This window comes from Mustela erminea, chromosome 19 (genome assembly GCF_009829155.1).
Source record: "Mustela erminea isolate mMusErm1 chromosome 19, mMusErm1.Pri, whole genome shotgun sequence".
Taxonomy (NCBI): Eukaryota; Metazoa; Chordata; class Mammalia; order Carnivora; family Mustelidae; genus Mustela; species Mustela erminea.
The window spans coordinates 17,707,532-17,724,742 of NC_045632.1; the positions used below are offsets into that span (position 1 = coordinate 17,707,532).

The window sequence follows — 17,211 nt, forward strand, 5'->3', positions numbered from 1 at the left end:
CTGTAGCAACATTTTTCTAGGATCGAATGCCTGTCCTGAGGCATGTAATCCATCATAATAGAAATATGTCTCTTGAGGCATAAACTCCATCAAAATAAAAAGCTTCGGCCCAGCAAATGAAATAATCAACAAAAGTAAAAGGCAATTGAAGGGGAGAAGATATTTGCAAATGACATATGAATAAAAGGTTAGTATCCCAAATATATAAAGAACTGACATAGCTCAATACCCAAAAAACAAATAATCCAATTAAAAAACAGCAGAAGACATGAACAGACATTTCCCCAAAGACTTACAGATGGCCTACAGACACATGAAAGGATGCTCAACATCACTGACCATCAGGGAAATGTAAATCCAATGAATTATAATGGGATATCAACTCATACTAGGCAGAATAGCTAAAATCAAAAACACAGTAAGTGTTGGTGAGGATGAGGAGAAAAAGGAATCCTTCCTCTTGCACTGGGAGTGCAGACTGGTGCAGCCACTGTGGAAAACCATATGGAGGTTCCTCAAAAGATTAAAACTAGTGATAAGGGGTACCTGGGTAGCTCAGTAGTTTAAGCCTCTGCCTTCAGCTCAAGTCATGATCTCAGGGTCCTGGGATGGAGTCTCGCATCAGGCTCTCTGCTCAGCAGGAAGCCTGCTTCCCCCGCGCCTCCTCTGCCTGCCTCTCTTTCTACTTGTGATCTCTGTCTGTCAAATAAAAGCACTAATTCAAAGGGATCCATGCACCCTGATGTTTTCTCCAACAGTATTTATAATGGCCAAATTATGGAAACATTCATCAATAGATGAATGGATAAAGAAATAAGAGAAAGACAATTACTGTATGATTTCACTCATATGATTTCATTCATTTACTGTATGATTTCACTCATATTTAAGAAACAAATGAGCAAAGGAATTAAAAAAAAAAAAGATTAAGAGACAAACCAAGAAACAGACTCCTTACTACAGAGAACAAACTTATGGTTACCAGAGGGGAGGTGGGAGGGAGGGGATGGGTGAAATAGGTGATGGGCATTAAAAAGTACCACTTGCGGGGTGCCTGGGTGGCTCAGTGGGTTAAGCCTCTGCCTTCAGCTCAGGTCATGATCTCAGGGTTCTGGGATCGAGCCCCGTATCGGGCTCTCTGCTCGGTGGGGAGCCTTCCTCCTCTCTCTCTGCCTCCTCTCTCTCTGCCTCCCTCTCTGCCTACTTGTGATCTCTGTCAAACAAATAAATAAAATCTTTAAAAAAAAAATAAAAATAAAAATAAAAAGTACCACTTGCCATGATGAGCACTGAGCTTCCTCCTCTCTCTCTGCCTCCCTCTCTGCCTACTTGTGATCTCTGTCAAACAAATAAATAAAATCTTTAAAAAAAAATAAAAATAAAAATAAAAAGTACCACTTGCCATGATGAGCACTGAGCAATGTACAAAATTGCTGAATCACTATTTTGTACACCTGAAATTAATGTCACTTTATAGTTAACTATGTTACTATACCAGAAGTTAAATACAAAATAAAAAATAATAGCTCAAGACAGTGGCTTTGTCTAATGTTTAATAAAGTTTTTGTAAGTAATATAAACATAATAGTTAAAAACAATTAAACATGTAAATTAAATGTGGAAGCAAGATAAACTTTGTAAATGCAGGTTTTTTAAAAAAGATTTTATTTATTTATTTGATACAGAGAGAGAAAGAGAGAGCGACAGAGGGACCACAAGCAGGGGGAGTGGGAGAGAGAGAAGCAGGCCTCCAGCCGAGCAGGGAGCCCGACACAGGGCTCGATCCCACGCCCCCGGGACCACGACCAGAGCTGAAGGCAGACGCCCAACCGACCGAGCCACCCAGGTGCTCCGTAAATGCAGTTTTCAATAATATTAATGTCTACTAAGTTTTCAAGTCTTTATGGTAACCTAAAAATTAAAGTTTTGCTTAGTTAGGTTAAATGATGAGTGAAGTTAAATTCACTAAATATCTAGATCATTTCTAAGTAAGATAAAATACTGAAATATTAATCACTTAACAGATTTAGCTACTTTTGGCTTCTTATTATGGGGAAGCTAAAAGATCTATGGATGTGTTAATGCTACACTGGAAAATTTAAAAGGCATATGCCTTGAAAATTTATGTAATGCGTTCATAAATTTGCAAATCTAAAGACTGCTGGTACACCAGACAGTTCATATTTGCTTACTACTTAATTTTCACTAGAAATTAAGGTTTCTAAGAGTCAAGGATGCTAAGAAATGTAATTAAGACTACTAGAAAGAATAAGGGCACCAACTCTGCATGCAAAGAAAGATGTGTGTTTTTGCTAAGAAAAAGCATGAGTAATGGAAATACATTTCTGTTAAGGAAAAGAAGTTGTCCTACAGTGAGGCTGGTTATTTAAAGAAGGAAAACATAAAGCAAAATCTAAAAAACAAAGTGATGTAAAAAACAAAGTGATAGATTTGTTGGGAAAGAATCCTTGGAAAGAAATTTTACAATGTGCTCAAGCTGGCTTTCGTCAGAGATAGCAGCAACGCATCATAAAGATTGTGACACATGTGGATAAAAATCAATTCTGCTTTTGCAAAAATGGCCCCTCATTGCCATACTTTTGCCATCTTGAGGTACCTGAAACACAGCAACAGTTTCCCCCTAAATCAAAGAACTCAAGATGGGTACACAACGGCTATAAATTAAAAGAACACTCAGTGGTATGGGAAACCCACAACAGCTGCTTAGTTTTTCCCCAATCCCTGGCAAACCCTGTATTTTGACTTTTGCTTTCCTTTACCTACCACAGGACATTTAGGATGACTCATTATTAATAAGACATTGGTGGGGACACATCTGTAAAACTGCAAAAACAGTCTGTCAATGCCTGATCCGTCAGGTCCATAATCCTGAAAAATTATTTTTGTTCCCAGAGGCCTCAGATGCCCTCCCTCTGGACCCTTTGAACACCTGTCAGTAAATTTCATTCAGCTGCAAGTCAGTATGGATTGTTATTGTACGTATGTTTTCCCTCAAAGCCTTCACATGTCACAAGGTCTCAAAGGGTCAAAGAAAAATATTATTAACAATTGTGTTTCCCCATTTTTTTATATGATTGCCTGTTTTGTGTGTGTTGAGTTTGAGGAGTTCATTATAGATCCTGGATATCAACCTTTTGTCTGTACTGTCATTTGCAAATATCTTCTCCTATTCTGTGGGTTGCCTCTTTATTTTTTTGACTGTTTCCTTTGCTGTGCAGAAACTTTTGATTTTGATGAAGTCCCAAAAGTTTATTTTCGCTTTTGTTTCCTTTGCCTTTGGAGACATGTCTTGAAAGAAGTTGCTGTGGCTGATATCGAAGAGATTACGGCCTATGTTCTCCTCTAGGATTCTGATGGATTCCTGTCTCACATTGAGGTCTTTTATCCATTTTGAGTTTATCTTTGTGTACGGTGTAAGAGAATGGTCGCGTTTCATTCTTCTACATATAGCTGTCCAGTTTTCCCAGCACCATTTATTGAAGAGACTGTCTTTTTTCCACTGTATATTTTTTCCTGTTTTGTCGAAGATTAATTGACCATAGAGTTGAGGGTCCATATCTGGGCTCTCTACTCTGTTCCACTGGTCTATGTGTCTCTTTTTCCAATGAAGACATACAAATGGCTATCAGACGCATGAAAAAATGTTCATCATCACTAGCCCTCAGGGAGATTCAAATTAAAACCACATTGAGATATCACCTTACACCAGTTAGAATGGCCTGAATTAACAAGACAGGAAACAACATGTGTTGGAGGGGATGTGGAGAAAGGGGAACCCTCTTACACTGTTGGTGGGAATTCAGGTTGGTGCAGCCTCTTTGGAGAACAGTGTGGAGATTCCTCAAGAAATTAAAAATAGAACTTCCCTATGACCCTGCCATTGCACTCCTGGGTATTTACCCCAAAGATACAGATGTAGTGAAAAGAAGGGCCATCTGTACCCCAATGTTTATAGCAGCAATGGCCACGGTCGCCAAACTGTGGAAAGAACCAAGATGCCCTTCAACAGACGAATGGGTAAGGAAAATGTGGTCCATATACACTATGGAGTATTATGCCTCCATCAGAAAGGACGAATACCCAACTTTTGTAGCAACATGGACGGGACTGGAAGAGATTATGCTAAGTGAAATAAGTCAAGCAGAGAGAGTCAATTATCATATGGTTTCACTTGTTTGTGGAGCATAACAAATGGCATGGAGGACATGGGGAGTTAGAGAGGAGAAGGGAGTTGGGGGAAACTGGAAGGGGAGGTGAATCATGAGAGACTATGGACTCTGAAAAACAATCTGAGGGGTCTGATGTGGCGGGGGAGTGGGAGGTTGGGGGTACCAGGTGGTGGGTATTATTGAGGGCACGGATTGCATGGAGCACTGGGTGTGGTGAAAAAATAATGAATACTGTTATGCTGAAAATAAATAAATTTAATTTTTTTTTAAAAAAGTGTGTTTCCCATTTGGGGTATATACAATCCACGATCTGCAGTGATTGAGACACCCACTTCATTGGACAAATCATACAAGCCTTAACAAAGACCTTATAAACTTCTTGAAATCCTCTCAGTGTATAACCTTCTGCTGATCCTTTATTGTCTCATGCTAGTATGACCAGCTACTCTAATGTCTCTAATGTCTTATCATCTATAGGTAAAGAAGCCTTCCTGGATCCCAGTTCAAAGGGTGTGGTTTGTCAGTACAGAGCCTGGTAATTGGGTGTTCTCCAACAATCACCAGAAAAAGACAACCCGTGAGCCAGTTGTAAAGAGGGTGTTACTTACCAAGTGCTCCTAACCGCTAACACTGCTGCAAAACTAGAAGGTATCGAGCCTTGGGTATACATCACACAACTAGAGAAGGTTCCACATGACACTTGATGGCATACAGATGCTGGAGATTTATAAATCAAATTGACAAGGAAGAGAAGTAGCTGACATCAAGGTAGACTGCTTTCACCCACGACTACAGATCAAGACTTCATACTTTAACTACATATGAAACCCTTTCTCCTTCTGTTCCTTTTCTATCCTTTGGTATTGGCCTAGAAAGAGAACACCCTCTTCTTTATGTCCGAGGCCATTACTGGGGGCAGAAGGGGTAACCTTTGGAATTTAGAACCTTTTATTCAGGTGAGGAGAAAATCTAACTGTGCCTCTAACTTTTCATAAGTAAAATAAGACATCTGAATTTCCATCATCAAGTTATAAAGGATCTACAAGGAGGCATTCATGATTCAAGATTCACTTGTTTTGGCAGGTTCCTATCCTTAGTGGTTAGGGATTGATAAAAATGAAGCTAACGTCTTAGTTCTTGAGATTTTTGCAGAACTGCTGCTAACACAGTAACTGTCCGAAAAAAATCTTTAGACTCTCAAGAAAAAAGTTTTGTTTGTTTGTTTGTTTGTTTTGAGGGGAGGCGGGCAGCAAAGCAAGATTTATTGAGGGATAGCAAAGTGACAGTACAAAGAGGAAGGGGACCTGAGAGGGCTGCCTAGACAAAGTTGTTCTTGCTAACGGCATAACTCTCAATTATCTCTAAGCTGAGCAAGGAGGTATCTGTGCTGTGTACACCACCACCTGCTCTACCTGGATTAACACTCCTGGGGAAGTAGAAAACAAATTACATAAGATCACCAAAAAAGCCACTTAAAAAGATGATGCCTTCCGCAGGAGTTTATTTTGTTGTTTTTTTTTAAATATTTTATTTATTTATCTGACAGACAGAGATCACAAGTAGGCAGAGAGACAGGCAGAGAGAGAGGAGGAAGCAGGCTCTCCGTGGAGCAGAGAGCCCGATGTGGGGCTAAATCCCAGGACCCTGGGATCATGACCTGAGCCCAAGGCAGAGGCTTTAACCCACTAAACCACCCAGGCGTCCCTCCACAGGAGTTTTTCTTTAACTTATTTGAGTTTGATTTGTCTGGGTCTTGGGGATCATGGCTTCAAAGTGCACCCCTAACATTGAGAATTATCCCACTTACAGTCATCATAATAATCTCCTTGATGCTTTATATTCTCTCAAAAGCATTAGGTGCACGTTTGCAGCCACTAACCACTAACCAAATGATCTCTCTAAGACTGGAAAATCAGAAAGGAAAAAAGAGGATGACTGACTTAAAAACTGTGAACCTAAAGTTGTAACCTATGAATATCAGAGAGAAAGCCAAAAATCAGGACCTGTGAATGCGGCGCAAAGAATCACCAAAAGCGGCAAGAACTAACAAGTGGTAGCGAACTGTACTAATGTGTTAAATTCTGATCTCTCAGTTAAGCTGATCAAAGGAGAGGAATTGTTAAAAAGAAAGCTACAGACCCAAAATAGCATCACTTAGGTTGGGCCCTAAGTCAGTAAACTGAGACTTAATACCTAACCTAACTGCAATTTCAACCCCCAAGGAATGTAACCTTTAACCAGTCAACATGGAATTTTCTAGTCAAAACTATGAAATTTACTGATGGACCCTGTCAGCTCTCTTTAGGAGGTTAATCCTGCTTAAACAATGCATTCCTTGCTAATAAAAAAAATTTTTAATGCCCTCTCTGCCTTTTAAAACCTTCCTTTTGTTCAGCTCAGTGGAGCGCCCTACTATTTGTTAAATGGGATGCTGCCTGATTCATGAAATCCAATTAGATCTTCAAATTTACTTGAATTTTGGTTCAGTTTTCCTGAATTTTATTAAAAAGACTAAATAAAATGTGTATAAATGAGGCAAAAACGTGTTTCGTACAGAGTATGTGCTTATACATGCCTTCATTCCTTTATTATTCAATGAGTGATATTTTAGATATATTCTTACAAGACTGCTTACAAATGCAATCTTAGTAAAACTGATTCATATATAATATTAGCAATCTGAAGTATTCTTCTTCCTATGGAAATATATTGTATAATATTAATATCATTTTCCTTTTTAAGACTACATAGTTTTTCTTACCTATATGTTATTATATCACATTTATGGAATGTGATTAACTTAGTTTTGAACTTTCATATATGTTTCATGTAACGCCAAGAAATTAAAGATACTCTGCAAATAAAACAAACCAAAAATAAAAATAAAAAATGTTAGGCATTATATTAAATGATTTTGAATAGAATTTCAAGAGATTTATGGTCCCTGTGAGAACAAAAATAGAATCAATTTGCCTTAGGTTAAGAAGTATTTTGTCTTTTGTTTTTTTTCCCCCCAATTTATTTTTGAGAGAAAGTGAGTGAACAGGAGCTGGGGAAGAGTGGAGAGGGAGAAGCAGACTCCCCACTGAGGAGGGAGTCCCATGCTCCCTGGAATCATGACCTGAGCTAAAGGCATTTCCTTAACAGACTGAGCCACCCAGGTGTCCCTAGGTTAAATTCTACTGTAGGACATCAGCAAATGTGATTTTCAAAGATTCTTTTAAATGGTCATCAAGGGGTGCCGGAGTGGCTCAGTCGTTAAGCATCTGCCTTCAGCTCAGGTCATGATCCCAGGGTCCTGGGATTGAGCCCCACATTGGGCTCCCTGCTTGGTGGGAAGTCTGCTTCTCCCTCTCCCACTCTCCATGCTTGTATTCCTGCTCTCATTGTCTCTCTCCCTGTCAAACAAATAAATAAAACCTTTAAAAATAAGTAAATGCCCATCAAAATTAATTTTATATTTTCACTGTTCTTGATTTATAGAAAATTTACAGTGTTTTATTCTACCAAACCACCAGTCTCTTCCTTGACAACACACATTCTAAAATAAGTCCTTAGCTTATCCTTGAAGAGTTCAACTAGTTCTATTTCTGTACCATCCTTTGGAAAGAAAAGAGCACATGGGGAAACTGAATAAACCAACAGCAATGTGAATATTAACTGAGAAGGAAAAAGGCATTTGCAAAGGCACTGGAAGAGAAGGGGACTCATCCCTATGGTCCTGTTATGAATTGGGTAGGAGCAACCTAGGGACCAGGTAAATGGACAGCACACAATTAGGTCTTAACATTTAGAATGATAGCAAATATTTAACGTTCTGTAGAATAAATATACATGACAGAAAAATAAACATGAACTGACCTTGAACAGGCCTTTAAGTGGCAACGCTCTCCTCCACTTCAGGGGGCTTCTCCTGCAGAACTACAGGACCAAGAAGAAACTTGAGACCCTGGACAGGCTACGTAAGAACACACTGTCCACCATCAGACATAACCCATTACCCATCACACACCCAGGTGGAAGTAAGAGGTAACTAGGATACTGCTGACTTTTACCAATTCAGAAAAACAGGTCAACATCACCTGTAACCAGTGCTGGAATCAAAGTTCATAGCAGTTTCTAGGGGGCACAGGTGTGGTTCTGAAACATGTAAATGCCCTCCGGTGTGTCAAAAGAGGTTCGCTCAGGAAGAAATCCTTTCCCTGTGCCCCTCCCCTCATGTCTTCCCAGAAGTCTGTCTTGAAGTCAAGTGCAAGGCTAAATTCTTATCCCATGACTTCGGATGTACCTTCCTGCTTGGGACTTTCATTCTAGGCATGAAATCAATGACTTCCCCTCTGATGCCTGGTTCTCTACAGCTAGACCAAACTGGCCCTAGGGTGTAAGAACAAAGGAGAATCCAGGGAAACACGTTCCAAGGAACCATGGAACTTAGAGTGGATCCTGGGTGGGCAACACTCACTTCACCAATGTCCCCCCTGTGTTGAGCACCAGGCTGGGTACTGAGGACAAGGTGATAGATATATATATATATGTATATATATACATATATATGTAAAAAAAACTATTTTACACACTCTTACAAGCTCATCAAAACAACAACGACAACAAAACTTCAAACTCCTACAGGTTTACACCCACTTCCTTCAAACTGAGTACAACCGAGCTGTCACAGAATCACTCGGTCCCAGTATCGGACACCCACATCACCGGAGACTATGTACTGATAGTCCCACTAACCCGACTGTATACCAGTCTGGGCACTTCAGGGCCCGTCACACACTCTCACTCACACGCGTGCGCGCGCGTGCTCTAACACCACACAATGAACTCGTCACAGACAATAACACCGTAAACCAAAGTCCACCCGGGTTCAGGCCGGGGACGAGCCCCCTGGCTCCACCCGCCCCACCCCGCGCCCGCGGAGCTTAGGGCCTCCACACCGAGAGCCGCTCCCACAACGCAACCTGGGTCAGCTCACTCACCAGGCATACTCCAAAAACCACGATGATACCGGAAGGGGAACCAAAAGTCGAAGTTCATTCGTGTCCCTGGGGCCTGTGGGAAACGTAGTCCAACACTGAAACTGTCCCGGTTTTCAAGCGCAGCCGGGAAGGCAACGGTCGCAAAGTCCGCGCCACCCCCGGGAAAGTCCTGGGAGTTACAAGGTGAGCGGGTCGCTCCTCCTGGGCGAAGGACGGTTGCCACGGACGGCCCTTCAGACGCCGAAGAGCCGGCTGATTCTTTGAGAGCGAGGTGGGGTCCTGGGTTGAACCAGAGCCCCAGCCGAGGAAGAAACTGGAAACCTGGCTGGGGAAATAAGGAAAAGGGAAGCGGAAGCCAGCCGGAGGCGGGGCGAAGAGGATGGTGGAAGAAACCTGTGTCCGGGAGGACCTGGAGAGAAGCGGAATCCCCAATCCCGGAGCGTTGAGAAGAAAGGAAAGAATCCGAAACCTGGCGTAGGAGGACCAGGAAGGAATCGGGAATCCGTGCTGAGAGCGATCGGGCCAAGAAAGGCTGAATGGGTACCGCAGTTTGGGCGGAAATGGCTGAGACAAGAATGGGGAGCCTGTGGAGGTTTCTCTCCCCTCAGGCCTGCATGTTGCGGTACCCCAGGCCCGGGGTCGTGAATCAGAGGGTGAAGAGTTTTCTTGTCGGTTTTGCCCCTTGAGAAAGCCCCAGCACCCAGAATGGCATCTGGCACACTGCAGAGGCTAAGTATGTGTATTCCTGCCCTGGTGCGGGTTTTATACCATCACTGCCAGGAAGTTCTCTGGTGTCTTTTTCCAGTCGGTCTCACAACAGAAACAGCCATAGTTATGAGATACGTCGCCGTAATTTAGTTTTGTCAGTTCTGCAATTACATATGTCTCCTTTTGCATATCCCAGTTTTGTGATATTTATTAATGTTGTGTGGTTCATTCTTTTTATTTATGGACAGCATTCAGTTGTGTGAATATGCCAGTTTGTTTATTCGTTTTTCTCTTGAACACTTGTATTTCCAGGTTTTATATATTATGAATAAAGCTGGCACGTTTCCATTTCTCCTTGGTAAATACCTAGAAAAAAAATGCTGGGTAATAGGTCAGTTTATATTTAACTTTTTTTGAGATTTTATTTATTTATTTGACAAAGAGAGAGGTCACAGGCAGGCAGAGAGAGAAGGGGAAGCAGGCTGCCCGCGGAGCAGAAAGCCCCAAGAAGGGCTCCATCTCGGGGCTCGAACCCAGGACTCTGGGATCAAGACCTACCGGAGGGCAGAGGCCTTAACCCACTGAGCCATTCAGGTGCCCCTATATTTAGCTTTCTAAGAAGTTGATAAACCTTGCAGAATAACTGTTAGTGACATATGTTTGAAGCTCATTGTGTCTATGCAGTAAGTGGTTTCAAAGATTTGGTATTCTTGTATGGAATTATGAGATGGGCTTAGTGGAGTTATGTAAGGTCCGTGGGATTGTGGTTTTGTGAAGTGGATGAGATAGGAAACTGAAGGTGTCTGTACAAATTCTTACTTATTATGATTTTGTATATTCCACGGTGACTGTGAAATAACTGTACATGGTATTAATGAATAATTGAGAAGCACTGTGTCTAGTCAGGTATGTGTCATCTTGATTCTGCTTGCAGAATTATGATGTTTCTAATCAAGTAAAATAGCAATATAGAGCTATCCAAAGGAAATGAAAACAAGATATTGAAGAAATATCTGCAGTCCCATACTCACTGCAGCATTCTTCACAATAGCCAAGGCACGGAAACAATCTAAGTATCCACTGATGGATGAATCAATGAAGCAAATGTGTATATATATGCAACAGAATACTATTCAGCCTTTAGAATTAAGTACATCATGCCATTTGTGACCTTGGATCACCTTGGATCGACCTTGAGGTTATATGCTAAGTGAAATAAATCAGAGAAAGACAAATATTGTATGATCTCCCTTACATGTGAAATCTAAAAAACCAAACTGGTAATTGCCGAAGGGTTAGGAGGGTGGGAGAAATGAGATACTGGTCAAAGGATACAAAAGATGAGTAAGTTTTAGAGAATCTAATGTACATACAATATGGTGACTATAATTAACAATACTGTATATTATGTACTTGAAAGTTAAGAGATTAGATCTTAAACATTATCACCACAAAAACAAAAAAGATAATTATATGAGAGGATAGAAGTGTTAACTAACCTTATAGTGGTAATCATTTCATAATATATGCATGTTTCAAATCATCACATTGTAAACATTAAACTTACACAAGTTATTTTTTTAAACAGAATAGGAAAGTAAGAGGTAAAATTACAGATGAGAGGACTACATACTTGGAACACTATTAGCAAATCCTAATGTGTTGAACTGACTAGGAAAATTTTAAAATAACAATAATAATAATAAAGAAATGATCAGGATTCAGTAGTAGCACACAAGAAGGACACTTTTTTTTTTTAAAGATTTTATTTATTTATTTGACAGAGAGAGATCACAAGCAGGCAGAGAGGCAGCAGAGAGAGAGGAGGAAGCAGGCTCCCTGCCGAGCAGAGAGCCCAGGACTCTGAGATCATGACCCAAGCCGAAGGCAGTGGCTTAACCCACTGAGCCCCCCAGGCGCACCGAAAAACACTTTTTTAAAAATATTTTCTATCACTATGTGCTTTTAACAGATTTGAGAGGTTCCCCGCCTTTTCCTAGATGAAATCATGGTGATTTAATAATTTTTCAGACACTCTAAATACTCTGCAATACTTCTAGTCACAGTCTTATTCTCTAAAAAAAATTTACTGTAAAAATTAATATTTGAAACTTTATTTAGAAGAAAAATTTATTCCGTATGACAGGACTGCAGTGCAGAGAAGTACATAATCAGTTTCTTCTCTATTACTCAAACCTGTATTGCTGAATTTTTAACACATTGATTCTTAATACTTAATAGTAAATGTTTACTACTTAACTAGGCAGATTACCCAAGTTATTATGGAAGTTCTTATGGTAAGTAGGGTTTAACATTGCTTCTTTTACCTCTCTTGTCTCCCTTGTTCACTTTTCTAACAAAGAATCCAAAAGAGAAAAGGTCTTTTCTTGCAAATCTTAAAGCCATGCCTCAGGTAAAATGTTTCTTCTATCTTTTCTGAAATACTCTTTTTCCCTCTAGAATATATGAGAATTTTCCCATGTTGAAACTTCATGGAGATATGATTCCCCTTCACAAAACTGGTCATTTCCTTTTATTCTCACTAGATAAACCTGTGCCTTCTCCAGGTTCTTCTAATTTTAAATAATGTTCACTTAATTGGGTATTTCACTTAGTATCTCCTTTCTCATCCCCACAAATGTAAATATATTCTCTTGAATTAAATAACTCTAAACTTCTTAAATGAACTGTCCTGTCTAGACAGTGATTTGATATCTAAGTAGTGAGTGCTTAGGAGAACCCATACAAAGGAAAGACTTCTTCATGTCCACAGACCCTGGTTTTCCAGTAAGTACAGGCAGAGGTAAAATCAGATTACTAGATTAGTATGTGGCGAGAAGGGAGGTCCCATTTCACACTGTGTCCTCCTTCCTTTTCCAGCTCACCTTTCTGGATCATGTTTCTTTTTTTTTTTTTTTTTAAAGATTTTATTTATTTATTTGACAGAGATCACAAGTAGGCAGAGAGGCAGGCAGAGAGAGAGAAGGAAGCAGGCTCCCCGCTGAGCAGAGAGCCCAATGCGGGACTCGATCCCAGGACCCTGAGATCATGACCTGAGCCAAAGGCAGCGGCTTAACCCACTGAGCCACCCAGGCACCCCCTGGATCATGTTTCTGCATCTCTCCCTTGTAGTCACATCCCTGGAATGCCTTGCCTTGTTTATATGCCTCCACTCGCTAACAGACACCAAAGGCATGGAAGTAGTCTATGGTTGAAAGAACAGATGGGAAAGCCTACTTTCTTTTTTTCTTCCCCACATTTTTTTTTTTTTTAAGATTTTATTTGAGAGAGAGCATGAGAGAGGAGACAGAGGGAGAAGCAGACTCCCTGTGGAGCTGGGAGCCTGGTGCGGGACTCGATCCCCGTACTCCTGGATCATGACCTGAGCCAAAGGTAGTTGCTTAACCAACTAAGCCACCCAGGCGCCCGGAAAGCCTACTTTCTATACACAAAGCACTCAAAACAAAACAAAACAAAACAAACCAGAACAAGAGGGGCAGGTTCATGATGACAAGTGCCTAGGAATAGAGTAGGCCTTGAATCTCAGTAAAAGAGGAAATGGGGTCCTAAGCCTGCCTTTGGACATAAATTCAATACTGTCCACTTTTTTCTTTCATAGACTCACTGGAGAATTTCTAAAGGATGTATGGTAGCAAGAAGTAAATTAAACCTGGAAAAACAGAATGAGATAAAATTAGTAAATATGTTGTGAAGTCTACGCATATACTAAGTAACAATGATTAATGGGATTTCAAAACATTAAAATCACAAGATAACAATAGAAAGAATGTACTTAAAGCATTCTCCTTTTTTTTTTTTTTTTTAAGATTTATTTGAGAGAAAGAGCGTAAGGGGGAGAGACAGAGGAGAGGGAGAAAGAGTCCCAAGCAGAGGCCACACTGAGCGCAGAACCCAATGCAGTCCCACTCCCAGGACCCCAAGATAATCTGACCTGAGCCCAAACCAAGAGCTGAATGCTTAACCAACTGCACCACCCAGGCACACCAGTACTTAAAGCATCCTAAGGTCTTTCTCGAAATGCCAACTAATTACGAATCAAAGATAAAGTTAAAAATTTTAAGGGTAACCTCTAAAAGCGATAGAATATTTTTTAGTCCAGTTGAGGAAAAAGAAGAATAAAGAAAACTTGATAGATCCAGTAGAATTCAAAGTCTAACAGAAGAACCAAGTATAAGCTTGAATAACAAGATATTAGGGAGGTGGGATGTGGCACTAAAAGGAGGCTTGAGCAACAGCTCTTGGAAGATGAAGGCTCAGCAGGATAACGGGTCAGTTGTTAAGGCTAACGTGCAGTGTCATTGCTTTTCTTAGTCTGTGTATTTGGGAAAATGAAACCTGCTGACTGTAGAAAGAAAAAGTATTGGTTAAAGATTCAAGCCTATCACTTTGCACTCCCTGCCCTCCCATTACTCCCAGTTTAGAGGCTTATGGGGGCTAAAGTATGAGTGTGAAGTTTTTTTACAATCTGATGTAAAATGGGCTGCCTCCTGACCAGCAGGTATTCCCAGATCCAACCTCGTGTGGAGAGAGTCAGATACAGGTTAATGTTCATGAGTTCTGGGGTCAAACAGATCTAGACTCCAGTCCCCACATGCAGCATTTTTCATTAATACAACCTTTAGTATCATGGAGACTCATTCTCTTCAGATAAAAAAATGAAGATAGACGTGCTGCTGCTCTGCCCCTTCTCTGTAAATGAAAGGGTATTTATAAAGAATATAAAGTGCCTGCAGTGTAGTCGTTCAATAAATGTTTTTCTACCTGTATGTCACAAAACTAAAAAACAGCTGAAAGTTGTATAATGTAAGGCACTATGCACACCAAAAGAGATTGCTATAAATTATTGTTAATTAGCTAAGTAAATCATATTGATATGCCCCCTTTCCTTCAGCAGTGTCAATGTGGGAGGTTGCGTTTTGGTGGGACAGGAGGTAATGACAGCCTGGATCCTTACTGAATCCATCACTGGCTGGTGATGGTTAATGGTACAGACAGCCCAGTTCCGAAATGGGTCAGTAACTGTGGATCTGTAAGCAACGTTGTACATTTACCCTTATGTCTTGTGAGTATGAATATATATATGGTTTCTTGATGTACATGCTACATTGTTTAGGTGGCTCACATATTCATCATGAGGCAGAAGAGGAAACAGTGAGAAATCGGCAAAGACAGGATTGTATAAGACGGAACATGAAATCTCATCCTAACTACAGAACGTCAGATGCTCTACATTATATTGTGTCTTTTAAAAATTTCCTCTGCATTTTTCTATTATATTTTGAGCTTTTAAGTCCTGTTTCATCTTACAAAGTAAACATCTTAGCCTAAGGCTTAATTTATTTCAAAGAACCTGATATAATAAGGTGTTGAACTGAGAATAGTAAATGAATATTGGCCTCATTCTCCTTTCCTTTACCTTCTAAACCTGTAAACCTAATTAGTTGTTTATTTCACTGTTTGCTAGCCTGGTAATAATATTTAAACTGTCATTGGTATTTTACTGAATGCCATAAATACTTACAAGATTTTATGTTAAGGGAATTGTTTACTTTCTGTATACATAAAGGTATAATACGATCCTATGACCTCCTTTAGCCAACAGGCTAAAGTTATAGTTCAGACCCTACTATTATGCAAAGCAAAATAATAATAAAATAGTACACACCCACAAGGATGGCTATAATCAAAAATAAAGATAATGAGTATTGGCAAGGACATAGGAAAGCAAAAACTCATAACACTGCTGGGCAGAATATAAAATGGTGAGTTACTGGGGAAAATAATCTAGCAGTTCCTCAGATGGTTAAACATAGATCCACAGTTCTACTCCCATGTATATACACAAGAGAAATGAAAATATGTGTCCATGCAAAACATACACATGTGTTCATAGCAGCATTATTCATAACAGCTCCTCAGAAAGTGAAACATAGAATTACCGTATGACCCACCAATTCTACTCTTCCATATATATTTAAGAGAATTAAAGCATATATTCAATGAAAACCTTGTACATGAATATTCATGATAGCATTACTTACAATAGCCCCAAACTAAAAACAACACAAAGGTCCATCAACTGATAAAGGGATAAACAAAATGTAGCATATCCACACAATAAAAAGAAATTAATACTGATACATACTATATACAACATGAACCTTCAAAACTCTATAGTAAATAAAAGAAGTTAGTCACAAAGGACCACGTGTTATATAATTCCATCTATATGAGATGTCCAGAAAAGGCAAATAAATAAGTGAATTAATGTTTGCCTAGGACTAGAGTATATTGAGGGGTACTTAATAAGGGCAGTTGATATTTTTCATACCTATGGATACAGTATATACAAATTTTATATCAAAAAGCCCTAAATACAGTAAAACAATGAGAACATTTAAAACTATTTTCCCAGGGCGCCTGGGTGGCTCAGTGGGTTAAGCCGCTGCCTTCGGCTCGGGTCATGATCTCAGGGTCCTGGGATCGAGTCCCGCATCGGGCTCTCTGCTCGGCAGGGAGCCTGCTTCTCTCTCTCTCTCTCTCTGCCTGCCTCTCCATCTACTTTTGATTTCTCTCTGTCAAATAAACAAATAAAATTAAAAAAAAAAAAAAACTATTTTCCCTTCCCTTGCTCTCTTTTTCCCACCAGCGAAGGGTGACAGTGTTTAGAGCAGGAGTGGATCAGCCCTTCTATATTCCCGGCTTACCTATTCCTCCCTCTTTAATTTCCATATTGAGGTCAGAAAGAAAGTGATGCAGTATACAACAGATACTCTAACAAAGCCCAAGCGAATGTTGTTCTTTTCAGCAAGTTTTAAACCATGAAACCAAACATTAGTTTCCCAGTATCAAACTTTGTAAAAACAACAACAACAACTCCCTTTGTTTTTCGGTTTGGTTTGATTTGGTTTGGTTTTGCTTCATTTATACCCCTTCACTGGTTTTTTGGGGCATGGAACAGTTCAGGCCCTTCTTCCATCTCCTCTTGAAAACACCATTTTCCTCTGACATTTTCCTAAGCTGGTAAATGCAGCAATAACAATATCTTATCTGAAATGTCTATTTGTGGGCCAGCTGGATGTCTCAGTTAAGCATCTACCTTTGCTCAGGTCATGATCCCAGGGTCCTGGCACTAAGCTCTGTGTCAGGCTCCCCGCTTGGTGGGGAGTATGATTCATACATTGGCAAAAAGAAAATCTGCCTCTTAGAGCAACAGATGTCAGATTTAACACACAAAGACTTCAAAGAAACCACTGTAAATATATTCAAAGAACTAAAGGGAATCATATTAAAGAAATAAAAGCATG

General features: G+C 40.0%; 1 protein-coding gene across 4 annotated transcripts in view; it reads right to left on the reverse strand.

The window, feature by feature from the left end:
• The window catches only part of ZNF260 (zinc finger protein 260), a 138,184-nt gene that overhangs the window by 96,487 nt on the left and 24,486 nt on the right, over window positions 1-17,211 (reverse strand). For 2 of the 4 annotated variants that reach the window (XM_032325674.1, XM_032325665.1), the window contains 2 exons: window positions 9,176-10,249; window positions 8,052-8,111 (listed from right to left, as the gene is read on the reverse strand). The exons of 1 other annotated variant lie outside the window; for it this stretch is intronic. The gene's annotated coding sequence lies outside the window, so the exon portion shown is untranslated. One more of the 4 variants, XM_032325666.1, reaches the window with a different exon arrangement.